This window comes from Nycticebus coucang, chromosome Y (genome assembly GCF_027406575.1).
Source record: "Nycticebus coucang isolate mNycCou1 chromosome Y, mNycCou1.pri, whole genome shotgun sequence".
Classification (NCBI taxonomy): Eukaryota; Metazoa; Chordata; class Mammalia; order Primates; family Lorisidae; genus Nycticebus; species Nycticebus coucang.
Genome location: NC_069805.1, coordinates 12,867,291 through 12,890,821, shown reverse-complemented (window position 1 = coordinate 12,890,821; position 23,531 = coordinate 12,867,291).

The window sequence follows — 23,531 nt, the reverse complement described above, 5'->3', positions numbered from 1 at the left end:
GCACGATTCAACCCCAATAAGTCATCCCCCAGACATATCATAATTAGCTTCACCAAAGTCAACATAAAGGAGAAAATTCTCAAGGTTATCAGGTGAAAGAAAGCCATTACCTACAAAGGTAAGAACGTTGGAATTACTACAGATCTCTCTGCTGAAATTTTTCAAGCCAGAAGTGGGTGCACAGACTTTTAATCTCCTAAAGCAAAATAAATTTCAACCATGAATATTGTACCCAGCTAAACTGAGTTTCATCTATGATGGAGAAATTAAATACTTTAACGACATTCATACATTGAAGAAGTTTGCCACAACCAAACCAGCTCTTCAGGATATTCTCAGACCTATCCTCCATAATGAACAAGCCAAACCTCTACTACAAACGTAAACTCACTCAGAAACTCCTGATCAAACTCCAACTTATAAAATGGCGATAAAATTAAAATTGTCCACTGGACTATTGAAAAACTCGATACCCAAAATTTCACCAAACTTATCAATACTCTCCATTAATGTGAATTTCTTAAACTGTCCTCTAAAGAGACATGGGTTAGCTGACTGGATTAAAAAACTCAGGCCAGATATCTGTTACTTACAAGAGTCACATCTTAACTTAAAAGATAAGACTCAGGGTGAAAGGATGGTCATCCATATTTCAGGCAAATGGTAAACAGAAAAAAGCAGGTGTTGCAATTTTATTTGCAGACACAATAGGCTTTAAAACAACAAAAGTAAGGAAGGACAAGAATGGTCACTTCATATTTGTTAAGGGTAATACTCAATGTGACGAGATTTCAATTATTAATATCTATGCACCCAATCAGAATGCACCTCAATTCATAAGAGAAACTGTAACAGACATGAGCAACTTGATTTCCTCCAGCTCCATAATAGTCGGAGATCTTTAACACTACTTTGGCAGTGAGCGATCGATCCTCCAACAAAAAGCTTAGTAAAGAAATTTTAGATTTAAAAATAAGAATACAGCATTTAGATCTAGCAGACAATTACAGAAAATTTCATCCTAACAAAACTGAATACAAAAACTTCTCATCAGCCCATGGAACTTACTCCAAAATTGATCACATCTTAGGTTACAAATCTAACCTCAGTAAATTTAAAGGAATAGAAGTTATTCCATGAATCTTCTCGGACCATCATAGAATAAAACTTGAGCTAAGTAACAACAGGAATCTATATACGCATACAAAAACATGGAAGTTAAATAACCTCATGGTGAATGATAGCTGGGTCAGAGATGAGAGCAGGAAGAAAATTGCCAAATTGTTGGAAGAAAACGACAATGAAGACACGAACTATCAGAACAACTGGGACACTGCAAAGGCAGTTCTAAGAGGGAAATTTATAGCGCTGAAAGCCAGACTCAGGAGAATAGAAAGAGAGGAAGTTAGCAACTTAATGGGACATCTCAAGCAACTGGAAAAGGAAGAACATTCCAACCCCAAACCCAGTAGAAGAAAAGAAATAAACAAAATCAGAGCAGAACTAAGGGAAATTGAAAACAAAAGACCAATACAACAGATCAATAAATCAAAAAGCTGGATTTTTGGAAATGTCAACAAAATAGATAAACTGTTGGCCAATATAATCAGGAAAAAAAGTGTAAAATCTCTAATCACATCAATCAGAAATGACAAAGACGAAATAACAACAGAATCCTCAGAAATCCAAAAAATCCTTAATGAATATTACAAGAAACTTTACACTCAGAAATATGAAAATCTGAAGGAAATGGACCGATACTTGGAAGCTTGTCACGTTCCAAGACTTAACCAGAATCAAGTGTAAATGTAGAACAGGCCCATTTCAAGTTCGGAAAAACATCAACCATACAAAACCTCCCCAAAATGAAAAGTCCGGGACCAAATGGTTTCACATCAGATTTCTACCAAACCTTTAAAGAGGGATTAATACCTATACTACTCAAACTGTTACAAAATGTTGAAAAATAAGGAAGACTCCTCAACACGTTCTATCAAGCAAACATCACCCTGATCCACAAACAAAGAAAAGAACTAACAAGAAAAGAAAATTATAGAACAATATCACTAATGAATATAGACGCAAAAATATTCAACAAGATCCTAACAAACAGAATTGAGCAACATATCAAACAAATCATACATCATGATCAAGTTGGCTTTATCCCAGTGTTTCAAGGCTGGTTCAATATACGTAAATCTATAAATGCAATTCAGCACACAAACAAAGTAAAAAACAAAGATCATATGATTCTCTCAATCAATGCAGAAAAAGCTTTTGATAACATCCCACATCCCTTCTTGTTCAGAACACTTAAGAAAATTGGTATAGAAGGGACATTTCTTAAACTGGTAGAGGCCACCTACAACAAACCCACAGCGAATATCATATTGAATGGAGTTAAATTAGAATCATTTCCACTTAGATCAGGACCAGAAAACGCTGCAAATTGTCTACATTGCTTTTTAATATTGTAATGGAAGTTTTAGCCACCACAATTAGAGAAGAAAAGGCAGTCAAGGGCATCCACAAAGGGTCAGAAGAGATCAAACTTTTGCTCTTCATAGGCGATATGATTGTATTTGTGGAAAACACTAGGGACTCTACTACAAAACTCTTAGAAGTGATCAAGGAATACAGCAACATCTCAGGTTACAAAATCAACATTCATAAATTGGTAGCCTTTATATATACAAACAATAATCAAGCTGAAAAATCAATTAAGGACTCTGTCCCATTCACAGTAATGCCAAGGAGGATGAAATATTTGGGATTTTATCTAACAAAGGATGTGAAAGATCTATATACAGAGAATTATGAAACTCTAAGAAAAGAGATAGCCGAGAATGTTAATAAATGGAAAAACATAACATGCTCAGGGCTGGGAAGAATCAACATGGTTAAATGTCCATACTACCCAAAGCAATATATAACTTCAACGCAATCCCTATTAAAGTTCCACTGTCATACTTTAAAGATCTTGAAAAAACAATACTTCGTTTTATATGGAATCAGAAAAAAACTCAAATAGACAAGACATTATTCAAAAATAAAAACAAAGCGGGGGGAATTATGCTACCAGACTTCAGAGTATACTACAAATCGATAGTGATCAAAACAGCATGGTATTGGCACAAAAAACAGAGAAGTAGATGTCTGAAACAGAATAGAGAACCAAGAGATGAACCCAGCTACTGACCCTTATTTAATCTTTGACAAGCCAATTAAAAACATCCAGTGGGGAAAAGAATCCCTATTTAACAAAAGCTGCTGGGTGAACTGGTTGGCAACCTGTAGAAGACTGAAACTGGATCCACACCTTTCACCACTAAACAAGATAGACTCTTACTAGATTAAAGACCTAAACTTAAGACATGAAACTATAAAAATGCGAGAAGAGGGTGTTGGGAAAATCCTTGAAGAAATTGGGTTGTGTAAGTTTTTTATCATAAGGACCCCCCGGGTGATTGAAGCAGCTTCAAAAATACACTTTTGGGAATTGATCAAACTAAAAAGCTTCTGCACAGCCAAGAATACAGTAAGTAAAGCCTGCAAACAGCCCACAAAATGGGAGAAGAGATTTGCTTGACAAAGGTTTAATAACCAGAATCCACAGAGAACTCAAACGCATTAGCACAAAAGAACAAGTGATACCATCACAGCCTGGGCAAGAGATTTGAAAAGAAACTTTTCTGAAGAAGACTGGTGTCTCGCCTTCAGACATATGAAAAAATGCTCATCATCTTTAATCATCAGAGAAATGCAAATCAAAACTACTTTGAGATATCATGTAACTCCAGTGAGACTAGCCTATATCACAAAATCTCAAGATCAGGGATGTTGGCATGGATGTGGAGAAAAGGGAACACTTTTGCACTGCTGGTGGGAATGGAAATTAATACATTCCTTTTGGAAAGATATATGGAGAACACTTAGAGATCTAAAAATAGATCTGCCATTCAATCCTGTAATTCCTCTGCTGGGCATATACCCATAAGACCAAAAACCACATCATAACAAAGATATTTGTGCCAAAATCTTTATTTCAGCCCTATTCATAATTGCTAAGTCATGGAAAAAAAACAAGTGCCCATCGATCCACGACTGGATTAATAAATTGTGGTATATGTACACCATGGAGTACTATGCAGCCTTGAAGAAAGATGGAGACTTTACCTATTTCATGTTTACATGGATGGAGCTGGAACATATTCTTCTCAGGAAAGTGACTCAAGAAAGGAAGAATGTATCCAATGTATTCAACCATACTATGAAACTGACTTAGAACCTTCACATGAAAGCTATAACCAAGTTACAACCTAAGAACAGGGGGAAGGGGAAAATCATGCAGAGGAATGGGAGGTGGGTAGAGGGAGTTGATTGAAAGGATCACAGCTGTGGTGCATCTTATAAGGGTAAACGTGAGGCTTGGCAAATGTGGAATGTAAATGTCTTGGCAAAGTAACTAAGAAAATGCCAGAGGGCTATGTCAACTAATGAGATGAAAATGTGTCAAAGATATTGTGAACAAAGTGTATGGTGACCCATGATCATATTGATGTACACAGCTATGATACAATAAAAAAAAATAAAGCTACACTGGTAAACTGGCCTAAATTACCGTTATTATTCACAGTATTTTCCTTTGTGCAACTAAAAGACATCTGAAAGAGGAACATGATGTCTGACAGGCCCTGAAAAATGGCACTTGCTTTAAGTAATTTAAATTGAGCACTATGATTATTTACATATTTATTCTGTGAATAAACAAGAAGCAAAGGCCTGAAAGCTTCAAGCTGTTGCTGTTCATTGTGATTGCCCGTGTTTACATCCTTTTTTTCATTTGTATCGTGGTCATTATACCTTCCTGTATCAGTAACCACTAGAAGACGTGGCTCCTGAATTGCTGCCTAGACCTGGCTGGTGAAGGTTCCGGGAGTGAAGCGACCATCAACCGGAGTGGCTCCAGTGGCAGCAGCAAACTTCTGCACAGCTGCTGACCAGTATTCCTGGTGGATTTGACACTGACATCAGCAGAGTTTTCAATAAAAACAATGGCATGAAATGTCAACAGAACCTTTTCCGATGTCCTCTTCAGATTTAAGAAGAAGATGCCATCAATTTTCTTTTTTTAGATGTTCTGTTTCATTTGTAAGTCAAGGTTGGTGCCACCTAAGTGGGTTACTAATTCAAGGAACTTGAAGATATCCTCCTCCTTCATTTGATGGACATGAAGCATTCTGGACATTGTGAAAGTTTCCCTTTAGTTCCTATGGGACTCCAAAATAATGCTGCATGGACCCTCCATGAGATGTGCTGAAAGGAGGCTACAATCTTCTAAACAGGGATTTTAGGAAATAAATGTTAAACGTAGGTATAATCTACGATAGAATTTCAATCCTGTGGCTGACTGAGGGAAAGGAGAGGAATCTACTGAGATGTAGAGACACGGAGAGAGGAGACAAAGAAAAATCATAACCATTCTGCCTATATGTCTTGTAGAAAGCTAGCCTATAAATGAACTCGATCTCCGTATTGTTCCCTGGAAACCACACCTCTTAAGACGCCACTGGGTGCTGCTGGGGAGCCTTTATTGTTTATCATTTTATTCTAAAACCTCTGGCCTAAGGAGCATCTTATTCCTGAGAAGTGAATGCCCCTGTAATGTGCTCTATGGGTATAAATGGGCTTCCAGGAGTCCAGCTGGACCTTGGAAAGGCCACGACTCTTGGTTAGAAAATCAGATGGCAGTAGCTACTGGTTGGCCAGATCTATTTGTGGCCTTAGCAATACTTTGTTCTCTTGTCCCTCTAGGTATTAAGTTGGATCTAGTGTGATCACTTAGAGTGTTTGGATGATAATTTTCTTAAAGAATTTGAAGAAAGGGGAAGAGGATGAGGAAAAAATGGGTGGAGAGAGGGAATTGTTGGGACCACACCTACGGTTCATCTTACAAGGGTACATGTGAAACTTACTAAATGTAGAATATAAATGTATTTACACAATAACTAAGAAAATGAGATGAAGGCTATGTTAACCATTTTGATGTAAGCATTACAAATTCTATATAAAATCATCACATTGTACCACACAGATGCATTTATGTCACAGTTATCATTTAAAAAAAAAGAAAAAAATATTTGCACTTGTATGTTTATCAAAGCACTATTCTCAATAGCTAATAAATAGGATCAACTTAAGTGTTGATAAACAGAGAACTGGAAATAGGTGAGGTGGTGAATACACAATATGAATACTATTCAGCTGTAGAAAAGGAAAAACTCATGTCTTTTGAAGCAACAACTATCAGTCATTATCATAAGTGAATCAACTCAGACACAGAAAAAATAATACTGAACATTTTCAATTATAAGTGAGAGCTCCCATGCACGTCAAATTTTACCAATAAGTTCATGGCTGTATGATGAAGGAATATCATTTCACAAAATCTAACCTCTAGTGTTGATTTCTAAAAGTTCTTAGCAATCAACATATCAAGGAATAAATGGGACTTTGTTTAATTTATGAGGGTACAACTCTGGAAAATATGCAGTTAACCTCTGAATGATAATAGATATAATGTCTTTCCCTATGGAAAGACACAAGGCAAGGAGCAAGTTGAGGACACTGAATCTATAGTTTTAATTTTCTCTGTGAAGGAGGTGATGTCCTGTGCATATAAACAGTTTGAATCTGTCACTCTGATACAGTTCACAGATAATGCAGAACTATGAAGGGAAAGAAAGGAAAATGCTTGGGTTTGAGCAAGTAATACAAAAGCCAATAATTTGTTATACCTGTTTAAATTCACTAAGCAACATGGAGCCTAGTACTATGCATGACATGATGGTACACCACACAGATTTCTGAAGTACCTATCAAAACTTGATACACATTCAAATCACTTCATGAAAATGTAGGTATGTTGGCACCAACCCCAAGATTCTATTTTGGTAGGTCTGGAGTGGAATGTGGGAATTAAGGAACCCATATTTCCATAAAGCTTCCTTCCATTTCTGAAACTGATGCAGGTTTTTCCTAGACCATGTTCACAGAAATACTGGACAAAGTGCTGTAAGTCATCTGGAATCGAACAACCCAAATTTTCTGGAAGGGCATTGCATGGAAATGCTGTCTCCTAATGCTCAGGCTTCCAGGGTATGTGTTGAAATCATTATAGGACACAGAAATGTACTCTTCTCACTTTCTCTGACTTACATTCATGACACCATTTTATTGTAGGCTTCCTCCCTTTTCTCTGGATGCTTGTTGGGATATGTTGACATTGGATTAGCTTAGTACTGAGACATGTGAAATTACCAATGCAAGGAGCATTTTGTGGCTTATTTAACTACTGAGATGATACTTCCTTCAGCTTCCCCACCTTATTGGCCTGCACTTTCTCTGCTCAGTCTTTGGAATAGTGTAGCAGAACGGTGCCTGTTGTGGGGATCATGTTCGTATTTTTTACAGGGCTGTGTATGTAGAAAAAAAGTACTAAATGTGAACCTGGAAACAGCTAATTATTCAAGATGGATCTTTATTGGCTCACAATACCTAAATTTAAAATAAAGCCAAGTGGTCATTTTCTGACTAGGGGTGACACATGTACTTTAAATTGAATCAGAAACCCACATTTGTCTTCAATGTTGGGACGTCTAGACCTCAACTGAGCAAACCAAGCACAGCTCACAAGCACCAATCAATAAGAGCTCACTTGAGTCAACCAATCAAAAATCACCAAGGTCAACCAATAAGAGAGACAACCAAAAGTTGTTCACTTGAGACAACAAATCAGAACTCAGTGGAATGAAATGAAAGCTCACATAAGTCAACCAATGAAAGCTCACATAAGTCTAACCGATTAGGAATCACCAGAGCCAACCAATAAGATCTCAATTGAGAAAAAAAAAAAAAAGATCTCAATTGAGTCAAACAATTAGAAATCACTAAAGGCAACCAATAAAGCAATGAGAAATTACCAGAGGCCAACAGAAATCTCCAGAATCAACCAATCAGTGTTAATTGCCTCTGAGTCAACCAATCAGAAATCACCAGATTGAACCAGAAATCCTTATAGTCAACCGTCAGAGCTCACTGGAGCCAACCAATCAGAAATCACCAGAGTCAACCAGTCAGAGTCCAATGGAGCACATCAAGGAGAGCTCTCATAAATCAACCAATCAGGAATCACAAGAGCCAATCAATTAGAAATTACCATAGTGAACCATTCTGAAATCACCAGAGTAACCCAGAAATCCCCAGAGTCAACCAATCAAAGCTCACTGGAGTCAACCAATCAGAAATCAAAGGAGTCAACCAGTAAGAGCTCACCAATTTCAAACACTCTAAGTTCATTTTGTCCAACCAATCAGAACTCATATGCATCAACCAAGAACATATCACCAGTGGTGTTTGCGGTTACAAATGGGAGGATAGCTTGAATGCTGTTGTTTGGCTTCCCAAAGCAGCCATACATAAAGAAATTCTAACAGGGGATATATTGGAACTTGTTTGCCATGATTGAGAAAGAAGATAGCAGGTCAACTATTAGAGAATATTCTGTCATATTGTTTTGTTTTGTTTGTTTGTTTTAATTTTTGAGACAGGGTCTTACTATGTTCCCTTCGTAGAGTGTAGTGGAACCACAGCTCAGAGCAACCTCCAACTCTGGTGCTTAAGTGATTCTCTTGCCTCAGCCTCCAAGGAAGTTTGGACCACAGTTACCCGCCATAACACACGTCTATTTTTTGTTGCAGTTTTCAACGTTGTTTTAGCAGGCTCAGACCTGGTGTTCGAACCCACCAGACTCAGTGTATGTGGCTGGTGTCTTAAGTACTTTGATACAGGTGCTGAGCCTATATTATAAAATTTTTAATGAATTGTTTTAAAAGAAAGGTAGATTAGGTACAATTTCCAATTTTTCCAGTGTATGGTGACCTTTGGGATATATGTGTATATTTCATTAGCAGAAAAGTACCTAATTGGGAACCCAGGTAAGAACATTTGCTATAAAACCCCAACCATCACTTTGTCGTCTGAAATTCACCAAAAACTCCATCATACAAACTTACTGGAAGAACATCTCTTTCCTCCAAATTTCTTTTCAGAAAATTTAACTTCACACACATGATATGTGTAATTAAAACCATGTTAGTTAAAACCGCTTGTGTGCCGTGAAAAGATACACTGGTAAACTGGCCTAAATTACAATTGTTTGTATCCACAGTAATTTACTTTGTACACCACAAAGGCATCTGAAAGAGCAGCATGATGTCTGACACACCCTGAATAGTGGCACTTGCTGTAAGTAATTTAAATTGAGCACTATGATTATTTACATATTTATTCTGTGAATAAACAAGAAACAAAGGCCTGAAAGCTTCAAGCTGTTGCTATTCACTTTGGACACCTTTGCCTGCGTCCTTTTTTTTTTTTTTTTTTTTTTTTTCATTTGTATCTTGGTCATTATAGCTTCTTCGATCAGTAACCACTGGAAAACGTGGTTCCTGAAATGCTGCCTGAATACAGCTATTGAAGGTTCTGGGAGTAAAGTGACCATCAATAGGAGTGGCTCCAGTGGCAGCAGCAAACTTCCGCACAACTGCTGGCCAGTATTTCTGGTGGATTTGACAATTACATCAGCAGGGTTTTCAATAGCAACAATGGCACAAGGTGCCAATAGAAGCTTTTCCCAGGTCCTCTTCAGATTTACGATGGAGATGTCATCACTTCTCTTTTTGTAGATGTACTGTTTCATTTGGAATTCAAGGTTGGTGCCACGTAAGTGGGTTCCTAATTCAAAAAATTTGAAGATATTGTCCTTTTTCATTTGCAGAACATGAAGCATTCTGGACATTGTGTAAGTTTCCTTTGAGTTACCATGGGACTCCAAAACAACAGTGCATGGACCCTCCCTGAGCTGTACTGAAAAAAGGCTACAATCTTTTAAACAGAGAATGTAGGAAATAAGTGTTAATATAGAATGACTTATGATAGAATTTCAACCCTGTGTCAGATTGTGGGAAAGGAGAGAAAGCTACTGAGATGTATGGACACAGAGAGAGGAGATAAAAGAAAATCGTAAAAATTCTGCCGATATGTCTTGTAGACAGCTAGCCTATAAATGAACTCGATCTCTGTATTGTTCCCTGGAAACAACTCTCTTAAGACCCCACTGGGTGCTGCTGGAGAGCCTTTATTTTTTATCATTTTATTCTAAAATCTCTGGCCTAAGGAGCATTGTCGTCCTGAGAAATGGATGCCCCTGTAATGTGCTCTATAGATATAACTGTGCCTCCGGAGTCAAGCTGGACCTTGGCAAGGCCACAAAGCTTGGTTAGAAAATACAATGGAAGAGCTACTGGTTGGCCAGATATTTTTGTGGCCGTAGGAATTCTTCCTTCTCTTGTTTAACTGGGCATTATGTTAAATCTAGTGTGAAAACTGACAGTGTTTGGATGATAATTTTCTTAAACAATATGGGGAAAGAGGAAAAGGATGGGAGGAAGGAGGAAAGGTGGAGGGAGGGTAATTGGTGGGAACACACCTATAGTGCATCCTACAAGGATACATATAAAACTTACTAAATGTAGAATATAAATGTATTAACACAATAACTAAGAAAATGCCATGAAAGCTATGTTAAGCAGTTTAATGTAAGCTTTACAAAATATTTATAAAATCAACACATTGTACCCCATAAATACATTAATGTACACAGTTATGATTTGAAAAGAAAAAGAAAAAAAAATCTGCACTTGTATGTGTATCAAAGCACTGTTCACAATAGCTAAGATATAGGATCAACTTAAGTGTCCATAAACAGAGAACTGGATATAGGTGAGGTGGTTCATACACAACTGAAATACTATCCAGCTGTAGAAAAGGAAAAAGTCATGTTTTTTTAAGCAACATGGTTGGAACTATAGGCCATTATCATAAGTGAAACAAATCAGACGCAGAAAAAATAATACTGAATGTTTTCAATTATAAGTGAGAGCTCCCATGCATGTCAACTTTTACCCATAGGATGCAGAAATATCATTCCACAAAATCTAAACTCCAGTGTTGATTTCTGAAAGTTCTTGACAATTAGGAGATCAAGGAAGAGATGGGACTTTGTTTAATTTATGAGGGTACAACTCTGGAAAATATACAATTAACTTCAGAATGATGATAGACATAATGTCTTTCCCTTATGTACATACACAAGGCAAGGATCAAGTTGAGGGCTCTGAACCTATAGTTTTAATTTTCTGTGTGAAGGAGGTGATGTCCTCTGTCTATACACAGTTTTGAATCTGTCACTTTAATACAGTTCGTAGATAATGCAGAACTATGAAGGAAAAAAAATGCTTGGGTTTGAGCAAGTAATACAAAAGCCAATAATTTGTTATACCTGTTTAAATTCACTAAGCAACATGGAGCCAAGTACTATGCATGACATGATGTTACACCACACAGATTTTTGAAGTACATGGCAAACTTTGGTACACATTCAAATCACTTCATGAAAATGTATGTAGCTTAGCAACAACCCCAAGATTCTATTTTGTATGTCTGGAGTGGAATGTGCAAATTAAGAAATGAATATTTCCAAAAGCTTCCTTCCATTGCTGACACTTTTGCAGGTGGTTCCTAGACCATATTCAGAGAAATACTGGACAAAATGCCTTAAGACATCTGGAATCGAACCCAAATTTTCTGGAAGGGCATTGTATGGCAATGTTGTCTCCTAATGCTCCGGCTGCCAGGTTATGTTTTGAAATATTATGGGCCACAGAAATGCACTCTTCACACTTTTTTTGCCTTACCTTCATGACACCATTTTATTGTAGGCTTCTTCCCTTTTCTCTGGCTGCTTGTTGGACTATGTTGACATTGGACTAGCTCTGTATTGAGACATGTGAAATTGCCAATGGAAGGGGCATTTTGTGGCCCATTTACTGACATGATACTTTCTTCAGCTTCCCCACCTTATTGGCCTGCACTTTCTCTGCTCAGTCTCTGGAATAGTGTAGCAGCTCTGTGCCTTTTGTGGGGATTTTTTTTTTTTTAACAAGGCTATATATGTAGATAACCATGTATCAAATGTGAACCTGGAAACAGCTAATCCTTCAAGATGTATCCTGATTGGCTCACTGGGCCTAAATTTAAAATAAAGCCAAGTGGCCATTTCCTGAGTTGGGGTGACACATGTATTCCAAATTGAATCAGAAACCCACATTTTTCTTTAATGTTGGGATGTCTAGACCTCACCTGAGTGAACCAATCAGAGCTCAGAAGCACCAATCAATCAGAGCTCACTTGATTCAACCAATCAGAAATCACAAGAATCTACCAATCAGAACTCACTGGAGCCATCCAATCAGAAATCACCAGAGTCAACCATTAAGAGCTTTCCAGTGTCAACCACTCAGAAATCATTTCATCCAACCAATCAGAGATCACATGCATCAATAATAAGAAATCACCAGTGGTGTTTCTGGTTCCAAATGGGAGGATAGGTTGAACCCTGGTGTTCATGCTTCCCAAAGCAGCTATACAGGGATAAATTCTAACAGGTGATGTATTGGAACTTGTTAGCTATAATTGGAAAATAAGATAGCAGGAGGTCAAAACTTAGAGAATACTCTGTCATTTTTTTTTTTTTTTGAGACAGGGTCTTACTATGTTGCCCTAGGTAGAGTAGGCACCACAGCTCACAGCAACCTCCAACTCTTTGGCTTAAGTGATTCTTTTGCCTTAGCCTCCCAGGAAGTTGGGTCTACAGTCACCCCTACAACACACTGCTTTTTTTTTGTTGCAGTTCTCAATGTTGTTTTAGCAGGCCTGGACCCGGTGTTTGAATGCACCAGCCTCAGTGTATGTGGCTTGTGCCTTAACAACTGTGCTGCAGCTGCCGAGCCTATATTGTAAAATTTTGTAATGAATGTTTAATAAACAAAGGTAAATTTAGTTACAATTTCCCATTTTTCCTGTGTATGGCAACCTTTGGTATATATGTGTATATTTCATTACCAGACAAGGACTTGATTGGGAACCCAGGAAAGAAAATTTTCTATAAAACCTCTACCATCACTTTGTCCTCTGAAATTCACAAAAGGCTCCATATTACAAGCTTATTCAGAGAACATCTCTTTCCTCCAAAATTTTTTTCAGAAAACTACTTCACACACATGATATGTGTAATTAAAACCATTTAAGATAAAACCGGTTGTGTGCCTTGAAAATATACACTGGTAAACTGGCCTAAATTACAATTGTTTGTATCCACAGTAATTTCTTTGTACACCAAAAAGGCATCTGAAGGAGCCGTATGATATCTGACAGGCCCTGAACAGTGGCACTCGCTGTAATCTAAATTTAGGACTATGATTATTTACAGATTTATTCTTTGAATAAACAAGAAGCAAAGGCCTGAAAGCTTCAAGCTTCTGCTATTCACTTTGGGTGCCTGTCTTTACGTACGTTTGCTCATTTGTATCTTGGTCATTATAGCTTTTTGGATCAGTAACCACTAGAAAACGTGGTTCCTGAAATGCTGCCTGGACATGGCTGTTGAAGGTTCTGGGAGCGAAGTCATCATCAATAGGAGTGGCTCCAGTGGCAGCAATAAACTTCTGCACAGCTGCTGGCCAGTACTCCTGGTCAAAATGACACTGACATCAGCAGGGTTTTCAATGGAAAAAATGGCATAAACTGCCAACAGAAGCTTTTTCCAGGTCCTCTTCAGATTTATCATGGAGATGCCATCACTTTTCCTTTTGTAGATGAACTGTTCCATTTGGAAGTCAAGTTCAGTGCCACCTAAGTGGGTTTCTACTGCAATGAATTTAAGGACATCCTCCTCCTTCATTTGCAGGATTTGAAGTATTCTGGACATGGTGAAAGTTTCCCTTTGAGTTACCGTGGGACTCCAAAATTTTGCATAAACCCTCCCTGTGCAGGGGTGAAAGGAGGGTAAAATCTGGTAAACAGAGATTTTAGGAAATAAATGTTAAATGTAGGAATGACCTATGATCGAATTTCAACCCTGTGGCACACTGGGGGAAAGGAGAGGAAGATACTGAGACGCAGGGACACGAAGAGAGGAGTTAAAGAAAAATGGTAAGAATTCTGCCGATGTATCTTTTTGGCAGCTAGCCTATAAAGGAACTCAATCTCTATATTGTTTCCTGGAAACAATCCTCTTAACACACTAGTGGGTGGTGCTTGGGAACCTTTATTGTTTATCTTTTAGTCTAAAACCTCTGGTCTAAAGAGAATCTTGTTGCTGAGAAGTGGAAGCCCTTATAAAGTGTTCTATGGATATAACTGTGCCTCCAGGAGTCCAGTTGAACCTTGGCAAGGCCACAAGGTTTGGTTAGAAAATTTGATGGAAGTAGCTATTGGTTGGCCAGATCTATTTGTGGCCTTAGCAATTCTTCCTTCTCTTGTCTCTCCGTATTAATTTCAAACTAGTTTGATCACTGAGAGAGTTTGGATGAGATTTTTCTAAAAGAATATGGGGAAAGGATGAAAGGAGTGAAAGCGAGAGGAAAGGTGGTGGGAGGGTAATTGGTGGGACCACACCTACGGTGCATCTTACAAGGTTATATGTGAAACTTACTAAATGTAAAATATTAATGTCTTAATACTATAATTAAGGAAATGCAATGATTGCTATGTTAACCATTTTGATGTTAGCATTTTAAATTTTATATAAAATGAGCACATTGTACCCCATAAATGCATTAATGTACCCAGTTATGTTTTGATAAGAAAAGGAAAAAAATATACCTGCACTTTTATGCTTTTTGACCCACTATTTACAATACCTAAGATACAGGATCAACTTAAGTGTCCATGAACGTACAACTGGATAAAGATGAGTTGGTTTATACACAACTGAAATACTATTCATTGTACAAAAGAAAGAACTCATGCCTTTTGAAGCAACACTGATAGAACTATAGACCATTATCATAAGTGAAACAACTCAGACTCAGAAAATATAATACTGAATATTTTCACTTATAAGTGTGAGCTCCCATGCATGTCAACTTTTACCAATAATTACATTGGTGTATGTTCCAGAAATATCATGTGACAAAATCTAACCTCCAGTTTTGATTTCTAAAAATTTTTAGCAATCAAAAGATCAAGAAATAGATGGGACTTTGTTTAATCTATTAGGGGACCACTCTGGAAAACATACAGTTAACATCAGTATGATAATAGACATAATGTCTTTTCCCTTAAGTACAGACACAAGGCAAGCAGCAAATTGAGGGCGCTGAACCTACAGTTTTAATTTTCTCTGTGAAGGTGGTGATGTCCTCTGCCTATGCCCACTTTTCAATCTATCACTCAGATACAGTTCATAGATCCTCCAGAACTATGAAGGAAAAGATAAGAAAATGCTTGACTTTGAGCAAGTATTACAAGTATTACATATTTATATTCACTAAGCACCATGGTGCCAAGGACTATGCATGACATGATGGTACACGACACTGATTTCTGACGTACTTGTCAAACTTTGGTGCACATTCAGATCACCTCATAAAAATGTATGTAACTTCCCCCCAATCCCAAGATTCTATTTTGGTAGGTCTGGAGTGGAATGTGGGTATTAAGGAATCCATATTTTCAAAAAGCTTCCCTCCATCCCTGACACTGATGAAGGTGGTTCCTAGACCATGTTCAGAGAAATACTGGACTAAGTGCTGTAAGACATCTGGAATCAAAAAAACTAAATTTTCTGGAAGGGCATTGTATGGCAAGGCTGTGTCCTAGTGCTCAAGCTGCCATGTTATGAGTTGAAATCATTATAGGCCACATAAATGCATTCTTCACACTTTCTCTGCCTTACCTTCATGACACCATTTTACTTTAGATTTTTTCCATTTTCTCTTGCTGCTTGTTGGACTATTTTCAAGGTGGACTAGCTATGCACTGAGACATGTGAAATTGCTAATGCAAGGGGCATTTTGTGGCTCATTCAACTACTGACAAGATCTTTTCTTCAGCTATCCCACCTTTTTGGCCTGCACCTTCTCTGCTCAATCTCTGGAGTAGTGCAACATAGGTGTGCCTCTTGTGCGGATCATCTTCCTCTTTTAACAGGCTGTGTATGTAGAAAACCGTGTACTAAATGTGAACCTAAAAACAGCTAATTCTTCAAGATGGATCTTGATTGACTCACCAGGCCTAAATTTGAAATAAAGCCGAGTGGCCATTTTCTGGCTAGGGGTGACACATGTACAACGAATTGACTCAGAAAACCACATATCTCTTCAACTTTGGGATGTCTAGACCTCACCTGTGTGAACCAATCAGAGCTTACCAGCACCAATCAATCAGAGCTCACATGAGCCAACCAAGCAGAAAACAACAGAGTCAACCAATCACAGTTCATTGCAAAAGACCAGAGTTTACATTAGTCAACTAAAAAGAATTCACCACAGTCAACCAATAAGAGTTCAATAGAGCCAACTAAAATGTGCTCATTTGAGTCAAACAATCAGAAATCACCAAAGCCAACCAATAAGATTTCACTTGAGTCAACCAATTAGAAATCACCAAAGTCAACCAATCATCCAATGAAAAATCACCAGAGGCAATCAGAAATCCCCAGAATCAACAATCAGAACAACTTGTACGTGAGTCAACCAATCAGAAATCACTAGAGTCAACCAATCACAGCTCATTGTTTAAGACCAGAGTTCACTTTTGTCAGCCAATCAGAAATCACCATAGCAAACCATTAAGATCTCACTTGAGTCAACCAATTAGAAATCCCAAAGTCAACCAATCAACCTATTATAACCATCAGTGGCAACCAGAAATCACCAGAATCAACCAATCAGAGCTCACTGGACCTGAATCCACCAATGAGAAAACATCGGAGTAAAAAATTCAGAGCTTATTGGAGCCCACCAATCAGAGGTCACTTGAGGCAACCTATCAGAAATCAGCAGAGTCAACCAGTCAGAGGTCACTGGATCCATCAATCACAGCTCACATGAATCAAAAAATCATAAATCACCAGAGCCAACCAATCAGAAATCACCAGAGTCATCCAGAATCCCCAGAGTCCACCAATCAGTGCTCACCACAGCCAACCCATCAGAAATCGCTACAGTCAATCTGTCAGAGCTCACCAAATTCAACCAATCAGAGTTCATTTGAATCTACCTATCAGAAATCGCCAGTGGTGATTGTGGTTCCAGATGGAAGGATAGGTTGAACCCTCGTGTTTGTGCTTCCCAAACAGCCATACGCGGTGCAATTCTAACATTGGATATATTGGAACTTGTTTGCCATAAGTTGGACAGAAGATAGAAAGAGATCAACACGTAGGGAATATTCTGTAGTATTTTTTTTTGAGACAGGGTCTTACTATGACACCCTCGGTAGCGTGTTGTGGAACCAGAGCTCAAAGCAACCTTCAATTCTTGAGCTAAAGGGATTCTCTTGCCTCAGCCTCCCAGGGAGTTGTGACTGCAGTCACCAGCCACAACACACGGCGATTTTTTTCTTGCAGTTGTCATCACTGTTTCAACTGGCCCGCACACGGAATTCGAACCCACCAGCCTCACTGTATGTAGCTGGTGCATTAATCACTGTGCTAAGGGTGCTGAGCCTATTTTGTAAAATTTTGTAATGAATGTTTCATAAACAAAGGTAGATTTAGCTACAATTTCTCATTTTTCCTGGGTATGGTGACTTTTGGGATATATGTGTATATTTAATTAGCAGAAAAGGACCTGAATGGGAACCCAGGTAAAAACTTTTGCTACAAAATCTCAACCATCCTTTTGTCCTCTGAAATTCACCAAAGGCTCCATGTTACAAATTTACTGGGAGAATATATCTTTCCTCCAAATTTCTTTTCAGAACACTTAACTTCACATACATTATATGTGTAATTAAACCACTTAAGTTAAAACTGGTTGTGTGTCGTGGAAATATACACCGGTGGGTGGTGCCTGTGGCTCAGTCGGTGGGGCGCCGGCCCCATGTGCCGAGGGTGGCGGGTTCAGGCCCGGCCCCGGCCAAACTGCAACCAAAGAATAGCAGGGCGTTGTGGCTGGCGCCTGTGGTCCCAGCTGCTTGGGAGGCTGAGGCAGGAGAATCGCCTAAGCCCAGGAGTTGGAGGTTGCTGTGGGCTGTGTGAGGCCACAACACTCTACCGAGGGCCATAAAGTGAGACTCTGTCTCTACGAAAAAAAAAGAAAATATACACTGGTAAACTGGCCTAAATTACAATTGGTTGTATCCACAGTACTTATCTTTGTACACCCAAAAGACATCTGAAAAAGCAGCATGATGTCTGACAGGCCCTGAAAAGTGACACTTGCTGTAAGCAATTTTAATTGAGTACTATTATTATTTACAGATTTATTCTGTGAAGAAACAAGAAGAAAAGACCTGAAAGCTTCAAGCTGTTACTATTCACTTTGGATGCCTGTGTTTACATACTGTTTTTCATTTGTATCTTGGTCATTATAGTTTTCGGATCAGTAAACACTAGAAGACGTGGCTCCTGAAACGCTGCTTGGACCTAGCTGGTGAAGGTTCAGGGTGTGAAGAGACCATCAATAGAAGTGGCTCCAGTGGCAGCAGCAAAGTTCTGCATAGCTGCTGGCCAGTATTCCTGGTGTATATGACACTGACATCAGCAGGGTTTTCAATGGCAACAATGGCACAAGCTGCCAACTGAAACTTTTCCTAGGTTATTTCAGAATTGCGATGGAGATGCTATCACTTTCCCTTTTGTAGATGTACTGTATCATTTGGAAGTCAAAATCAGTGCCATCTAAGTGGGTTCCTATAGCAAAGAATTTGAGGAAATCTTCCTCCTTTATTTGTAGCACATGAAGCAATCTAGACATTGTGAAATTTACTTTTGAGTTACTGTGGAAATCAAAAACAATGCTGCATGGACCCTCCCTGAGCAGTGCTGAAAGGAGGCTATAGTCTATTAAACAGAGACTGTAGAAAATAAATGTTAAATGTAGGAATGACCTATGATAGAATTTCAATCCTGTGGCAGATTGGAAAATAAAAAAGAGGAAGCTACTGAGATGTAAGGACACTGAGAGAGGAGATAAAGTAAAATTGTAACAATTCTGTCAATATGTCTTTTTGGCAGCTAGCCTATAAAGAAACTCAATCTCTGTGTTGTTTCCTGGAAACAACTCTCTTAAGACACCACTGGGTGCTGATGGGGAACCTTTATTGTTTATCATTTAGTCTAAAACTTCTGGTCTAAAGAGCATCTTGTTTCTGAGAAGTGGATGCCCCCATAAAGTGTTCTATTGATATAACTGTGCCTCCAGGAGTTCAGCTCGACCTTGACAATTCCACAAGGCTTTGTTAGAAAATACGATGGAAGTAGCTTCTGGTTGGCAACATCTATTTGTGGCCTTAGCAATTCTTTATTCTCTTGTCTTTCTGGGTATTAAGTTATCTAGTGTGATAAATGAGAGTGATCGAATGAGATTTTTCTTAAAGAATATAAGGAAAGGGGCAAGGGACGGGAGGAAGATCGGTTGAAGGAGGGCAATTGGTGGGACTACACCTACGGTCATCATACAAGAGTACATGTAAAACTTACTAAATGTGGAATATAAACATATTAACACAATAAATAAGAAAATTCCATGAAGGCTATGTTAAAATTTTGATGTAAGCATTCCAAATTGTATATAAAATCAGCACATTTTACCCCATAAATGCATTAATGTACACATTTATGATTTGATAAGGAATAGAAAAAATATGTGCACTTCTATGTTTATCAAAGCACTATTCACAATAACTAAGATATAGAATCAACTTAAGTGTCCATAAAAAGAGAACTGGATGAAGGTGAGCTGGTGTATACACAACTGAAATGCTATTAAGCTGTACCAAACAAAGAACTAATGTGTTTTGAAGCAACAGAAATAGAACCATAGACGATCATCATAGTGAACAACTCAGACGCAGAGAAAGTAATACTGAATGTTTTCACTTATATGTGAGAGCTCCCATGCATGTCAACTTCTCCAATAAGTGCATGGGAGTATGATGAGAAATATCATGTGACAAAATCTAACCTCCAGTTTTGATTTCTAAAAGCTCCTAGCAATTAAGAGATAAAAAAATAGATGGGACTTTATTTAATCTCTGAGGGTACAACTCTGAAAAACATGCAGTTAACATCAGAATTATAAGAGACATAATGTCTTTCCCTTAAATACCGACACAAGGCAAGGAGCAAGTTGAGGGTGCTGAACCTAAAGTTTTAATTTTCTCTGTGAAGTAGGTGATTTCCACTGCCTATGCTCAGTTTTCAGTCTGTCACTCAGACAGTTCGTAGATACTGCAGAACTATGAAAGAAAATAAAAGATAATGCTTGGGTTTGAGCAAGAAATACATGAGCCAATCATTTGTTTTACCTGTTTAAATTTTGTAAGTACCATCGTGCCAAGTACTACGTACGCATGACATGATCGTACACCACACAGATTTCTGAAGTACTGATAAGACTTTGTACACATTCAAATAACCTCATGAAAATGTATGTAACTTGACCAAGATTCTATCTTGGTGGGTCTGGAGTGGAATTAAGGATTCCATGTTTTCAAAAAGCTTCCTTCCATCTCTGAAACTGATAAAGGTGGTTCGTAGACCATATTCAGAGAAATACTGGATGAAGTGTTGTAAGACATCTGGAATCAAACAACCCAAATTTTCTGGAAGGGCATTGTAAGACAATGCTGTCTTTTAGTACTCAAGCTGAAAGGTTATGTGTTGAAATCATTATAGGCCACAAAAATGCACTCTTCACACTTTCTCTGTCTTACCTTCATGACACCATTTTATTGTAGGCTGTGTCCTGTTTCTCTGGCTGCTAGTTGGACTATATTGACAGTTGACTAGCTCTGTACTGAGAGATGTATAATTGCCAATGTAAAGAGCATTTTGTGGGCCATTCAAGTACTGAGATGATTCCTTCTTCAGCATCCCCAACTTTGGGGCCTGCACCTTCTCTGCTCAGTCTCTGGAGTAGTGCAACAGAGCTGTGGCTGTTGTGGGTTCATTTTCCTTTAAGAAGGCTGCATATGTAGAAAACTATCTACTAAATGTCAACCAGGAAATGGCTAATCCTTCATGATGGATCTTGATTGGCTCACTGGGCCTAAATTTGAAATAAAGCCAAGTGGTCATTTTCTGACTAGAAGAGACACATGTACTCTGAATCGACTCTGAAAGCCACATTTCTCTTCAACATTGGGACATCTAGGCCTAACCTGAATGAACCAATCAGAGCTCACTAGCACCAATCAGAGTTCACTTGAGTCAACCAATGAGAAATCACCAGAGTCAACCAATCAGAGTGCATTGGAAAAGACCCTTCAGAGTTCACTTCAGTCAACCAATCAGAGCTCAATGGAGTCAACCAAAAGGTGTTCAAGTGAGACAACCAATCAGAGCTCATTGGAACAGATCAATCAGAGATCACATGAGTCAAACAGTAAGTAATCACCAGAGGCAACCAATAAGAACTCACTTGAGTCAACCAATCAACAAATGAGAAATCACAAGATGAGAACAGAAATCACCAGAATCAACCAATCAGAACTATTTGGACCTGAGTCAACCAATCAGAAATCACCAGAGTGAACTAGAAATCTCCAGAGTCAACCAATCAGATCTCACTGGAGCCAACAAATCAGAAATCACCAGCATCAACCAGTAAGACCTCACCAGTGTCAATGACTTGGAGTTCATTTGATCCAACCAATCAGAGTTGACTTGTGTCAACAAATCAGAAATCACCAGTGGTGTTTGCAGTTCCAAATGGGAAGATAGGTTGAATCCTGGTGCTTGCGCTTCCCAAAGCAGCCATACATGGTGAAATTCTAACTGGATATATTGAAGCTTGTTTGCTATGAGTGGGAGAAAAAATAACAGGAGTTCAACACTTAGAGAATATTCTGTCATATATATGTTTTTTTGAGACAGGGTCCTAGTATATGGCCCTTGGTAGAGTGTTGTGGCATCACAGCTCACAGCAACCTCCAACTCTTGAGCTTAAGTGATTGTCTTGTCTCAGCCTCCCAGATAGTTGACACTACATTCACCCACCACAAAACACGGCTGTTTTTTGTTGCAGTTGTCATCGCTGTTTCAGCTGGCCCATACACGGAGTTCGAACCCACCAGTCTCAGTGTATGTGGCTGGTGCCTTAATAACTGTGCTACGGTTGCAGAGCCTATTTTGTAATGAATGTTTTATAAACAAAGGTAGATTTAGCTAAAATTTCCCATTTTTCCTTTGTATGGCAACCTTTGGGATATATGTGTATATTTCATTAGCAGGAAAAAGACCTAATTGAGAATCCAACTAAGAACTTTTGAAACCCCCACCGCCCCTTTGTTCTCTGAAATTCACAAAAGGCTCCATCTTATAAACTTACTGGGAGAACATCTCTTTCCTCCAAATTTCTTTTCAGAAAACTTTTCTTCGCATACATTATATCTGTAATTAAAACTATTTAAGTAAAACCGGTTGTGTGTCATGAAAAGATACCCTGGTAAAGTGGCCTAAATTAAAATTGTTTGTGTCCACAGTCGTTTACTTTTTACACCCAAAAGTCATCTGAAAGAGCAGAATTATCTCTGACAGGCCCTGAAAGTAGCACTTGCTGTAAGTAATTTAAATTCAGCACTATTATTTACAGATTTGTTCTGTGAAGAAACAAGAAGCAAAGACCTGAAAACATCAAGCTGCTGCTCTTCACTTTGCGTGCCTGTGTAAACGTACTTTTTTCATTTGTGTCTTGGTCAATATAGCTTCTTTGATCAGTAACCACTAGAAGAGGTGGCTCCTGAAATGCTGCCTGGACCTGGATGCTGAACATTTTGGGTGTGAACAGGCCATAAATAGGAGTGGGTCCAGTGGCAGCAGCAAAATTCTGCACAGCTGCTGGTCAGTATTCCTGGTGGATATGATATCAGCAGAGATTTCAATGGCTACAATGGCATGAGCTGACAACATATGCTTTTCCCAGGTCCTCTTCATATTTGTGATGGAGATGCCATTACTTTTCCTTTTGTAGACGCTCTGTTTCATTTTGATGTCAAGGTTGGTTCCACCTAAGTGGGTTTCTATTGCAAGGAATTTGAGGACATCTTCCTCTTTATTTGCAAGACATGAAGCATTCTAGACATTGTGAAAATTACTTTGAGTTACCATGAGACTCCAAAATAATCGTGCATGGACCCTCCAGAGCAGTGCTGAAAGGAGGCTACACTCTCTTAATCACAGACTGTGGGTAATAAATGTTAAATGTAGGAATGTCCTATGATAGAATTTCAATCCTGTGGCAGACTGGGGGAAAGCAGAGGAAGATACTGAGATGTAGGGACACGGAGAGTGGAGATAAAGGAAAATTGTAACAATTCTGCCCATATGTCTTCTTGGCAGCTATCCTATAAAGGAATTCAATCTCTGTATTTTTTCCTGAAAACAACCCTTTTAAGAAACC